The sequence below is a fragment of the Pteropus alecto genome, unplaced genomic scaffold (genome assembly GCF_000325575.1).
Source record: "Pteropus alecto unplaced genomic scaffold, ASM32557v1 scaffold186, whole genome shotgun sequence".
In the NCBI taxonomy this organism is placed as follows: Eukaryota; Metazoa; Chordata; class Mammalia; order Chiroptera; family Pteropodidae; genus Pteropus; species Pteropus alecto.
The window spans coordinates 1,672,788-1,677,268 of record NW_006439190.1 but is presented as its reverse complement, the minus strand read 5'-3'; the positions used below and the strand labels follow the sequence as shown (position 1 = coordinate 1,677,268).

Below are 4,481 nucleotides of genomic sequence, written 5' to 3'. Positions count from 1 at the left end.
CTTTTCATTAGTTCACCAGCAAAGAAAAGGAAATAGAAGACAATGGAAATTAGATTGGCATCCATAAGAACCATAGATCATGATAAAAATATATGATATAGAAATGAATATTTTATATTAAATTAGAACTGAGTTAGAATTTAAATTTAGTGAGTTTGGAGAATTTTTTAAGAGCTAATTTCCAACACTAATGAGAAACTAAACATCTAAGTTGAAAATCCCTTTCCTTCATATAAAAATGAATTAACCCATGTCATTGTGGTTGTAATCAGAGGAAAGACAGTAACAGGAAGTTGAGAAAAGACACGAGATAACCTCCATTCCAGTGTACTTACTGCTCCCACCATTTCCTCATTTTTAAATGATTTAACCTCACTGAGCTTTGATTTCCTTAATGCTGGAAAAGGCAGAATCATTCACATGTTGCTTTTTATTATAAAACAACATAATGTGACAATGAGTTTCTATTGCACCTGTCATGATCTGTCTTGCTGTCTCCTCCTCTGTTGAAGGCAGGGCATTCGAATTGTCTGATAGTGGGGAGTTACTATTCACCCACATTTATACACCCCCTGAGAAACTCACTTTCCTGTCATATATGTTAGATGCTCTCATTATGTTACTAATATTATTAAGATACCTGATTCTGTTTACATTAGAATAGTTATGTTTTTACATCATTCACAAGGTCAAAAGCGAATGACTCATTCATTGTAAATTATAAGCAATCAATGTCTGGAAATCTGGAGACGTAAAAGAATTTATTTCTTTGAAAAAATCGCTGTGGCCATTTCAAAGGAGCTAAGATTTATGGAATTTTTATTTATATAATCAGAATGGAAGCAGTGTGATTTTAATATAAGAGCATAAGTCAATGTCAGTAAATAATAATTGACACTACAGTTAGTAGGTATTTAATTTTTTTTTTTTTTGGTTAAAATATGTGATTATTGTCTGTAAGATTAACACTTATCCAAATAAAAGTCCTAAAAATTAATTTTAAAAAAGTTATCTAAATTATTTGCACCCAAGATTTTCTTCAACATCAGATATCCTCATCTTTCTAAATAAGACCATCATCATATTAACCCAAGGAATCAGGAAAATATTTTATGCCTTAGCTTAGACTCTTACAGTTTCCATAGGATAACCAAATGTACTACCATGAGGTGCAATTTAAGTGTTACTATAAAAAGATCTGGAACAGGAATATACACACATTAAAATGCCTTTGGAATTTTAATTTATCCACATCAAAGATTCATCTGCATTTACCCATTTTTAATTACTTTCACTTTTAAAAAATTCTTAGTACTGTTATTGTAAAGATAACTTTTTCTACCTTTAAAGAATCTTTACTCGGATATTTGTTTTACCTTGGAAAATAAGATAATGAAGTTTGTTGATATTGTTTACATGAAATTTTGTTTAATTTTTAATTTTCATTTAAATTGGATTGAGATCAAACGTCATAGGACTGTGAAGACTCAAATGTAAATTCAAAAATTACAGAAACACTTCATTGAGGGGGAAATGGGTGGATGCCTCATTCTGTGCTCTCATCCAATGAAAAAGTTCATTCTAAATATTCCTAATAAGAAGGCAGTGAGGGATGGGAGTCTAACTACTTTACAAAGAAAATATTCAGTGGCTTGTCCAACGGCATATGACCTTTGAGGTTTTGATTAATTTGTCTATAATTTGTCCATACTGAAATTGTAGTTTTTCATTCTAAAATATTTTTTAAATATATAATACCCTATCAGCAGAGTCACCCAAGTATTTCCATTTAAAAATGAAATTAAAAACATGAAAATTCATGATTTGGGATACTGACCAGGAACAGAAAAACTTATGTGAAATCTGCTTATAAACCTACAGTTGGTTTAAACGAAATAATCCATAAATTGTTATAAATCCCATTAAATGTTAAATCTCAAAATTTCTTAAGACTTTGTAGATACTAGTAAGTTCAGTTTCCTATCCAAGATTTGAATCCTCTCTACAGTGTCAGGTTCTTTAATTAAAAAAAACTCTATTACAAAATTATTTAAATATATATGAGCTCTTACTAAAATTCCATACTAAAATTGAATGTAAAATGTTGTCTATACAAATGAAATCAATATTTTCTGAGTATAGTATAGTCATATTTCTTGATCCTCTGTTATTATAATATAATGGCTTAGGGTTATCAAATTTAATTTTTAAAAATTATCTAAGTTTTGTCATTGATATGCATACTTAGCAGTACCTTAACATTAATAAGAACGTGAGACCTTATTTCTTGCTTGTTAGGATATGACTATATTCTGCAGACAACAAGATTAATACTATCTTCATGAAAGATATTATAGATTTCCTTAATGAGGTCCCTCTACAGAGTCACACATTTCTGCCCTTTTTCCTCTTCTAGTAAATACTGTGATCTTTTAGAAGAGATGCACAAATGGATATTGGAAATCACACTCAGATGACCATCTGGAAACTATTCTTAGTTCTGGCTCTGTTGGTACCTAGCTGATTGAATTTATGCAAGGCTATCAACCCTTCTTTGCTCTACATGTTCTGTTTGTGAAATGAAGAATTTGAATCAGATAATTTCCAAAGTGCCCAAAGTTTCTTAATCCTGTGAATGCATAAGTTGTTGTTAACTCAAAAGTCATAATCAGTACCCTTCTGGCTAAGAAGTCAGAATTTAAAACATTGGATTAGATATAAATATAATTTTCGTGAGTTTAGTAAGATTCATATCCTGACAGTAGTAAGAAAATGAAAGTATTTGTAGATTATCCTGAATTAAATTCAGAGCAACACACGGACCGATGTAGCAACTAAGTGAATTTTTATACACACACGAGGCTTCGTGATTAAAAGCTGCTCTGTGTGTGTCCGAGTGTGTCTGTGTGCGTGTGGCACGTTTGTCGGCTTTGCCACTAGAGGTCATCATAACGCGATGTCTTAAGGAGAAAGCTTTAGGCGGGTCCATGCTTTTTGTTTTTTTGTTTGTGTGTAGGTACAGCAACACATGATACCCACCTTTTAAATGAATTATACAACTTAAGAGAGAACCTTGATGTAAAAATAGCTTTCATGTTGACATGTATGTGAAATTGTTCTACCATAAGAACTACTGCCATGGAAAAAGGGGAAAAAAAATCACATTTTGTTTCTCATCCCCCATTCAATTGCTTCAGATTCGGATTGCATCTGCTTCTCATTGCAAACTTTCTGTATTTTGTTTTTCTTCTGTATTATCAGTTTTTTGAGGAAATCAATAAAATTTGCAAGCTTCTTATAATAACTTAGTATACTGGTTTACTCTAAGGTAGTTATTTACCTATTTGTAAATAAATATCTGTGATTTTAATTCCAAGAAAATGAATTAGAGTTCAGTGATAATAAATAATACTATAATACTCAATTACTATAAAAGTGAAAATGGGTGATAAGTATAATATACGCCAATAAGAATTTTGTCATTAAATTTGGCAATTTCTAGTTTTCTTGATGTAACATTATTCATAGCTCCTGATGGGTAACCGAAAGTTTTAACTTTCAAAATTATAAAATGATTTTTAACACTGCTTGATTGAGAAATCTGTTTATCATGCCTGTAAAAAATACTTAAGATTGCCAAATTTGATAAATAAAAATACAAGACTCATGGTTCAATTTGATTTTCAGATAAACAACAAATCATTTTTAGTATAACTATAGCCCATGCAATATTTGGGACATACACTGAAGAATTACCTGTTGTTTATCTGAAATTTCAATTTTATTGGATATATTATATTTATTTTTTATTTATTTTTTTAGACTAGGCAACCCTTGGTTGACCTCACAGATTGCAAGGACATTGTCAGCTTACAATCCCTTATTTTTTTATTTTTTATGCCTACAGCACCTGGTCTTCCTAGGTGGTCTCCCATCCAAATACTAACCAGGCCCCACCCTGCTTAGCTTCTGAGATCAGACCAGATCATGCTTGTTCAGGGTAGTGTGGTTGTCGATGGGTATCTTGTATTTTATATGGCAACTCTTCTTAGGATATAAATATATACGATCAGTTAAAGCTATCTGAACTATACACACATATAACTTATATGTGTGTATATGTGATATATGTGAGCTAGAGTTTCATCTCAGTTTCATCTCAGTTTCTGGAAGTCAAACTTTCAATTCCCTTAAGGCTAAAGGAAGAAGTACAGTCAGAATTACAGGCAAATTGGCAGGAGAGGAAGGGAGATTGGGAGAGAGGGAGGGGAGGAAAGAGGGTAGGAAGGAAGGAGGGAAAGTGGAAGGGAAGGAAGAAGAAAGTAACAAACATCTCTGGTTCTGCAAAAGTGACCTGTGACCATCTGGCAGTGAAAGTGACCAAGCACAACATAAGGAAAGGGTTATGCTTAATGTTCCGAAATTGGTATACTTCCAATCAGGTGAAAAGCAACACTCATATTGGCGAGTAATTGCATGAA

General features: G+C 31.9%; 1 pseudogene; it reads right to left on the bottom strand.

Moving 5' to 3' along the window:
- Positions 1 to 3,898: 3,898 nt before the first annotated feature.
- LOC112483249 lies at positions 3,899 to 4,017 on the bottom strand (annotated as a pseudogene).
- Between the last annotated feature and the right edge of the window lie 464 nt (positions 4,018 to 4,481).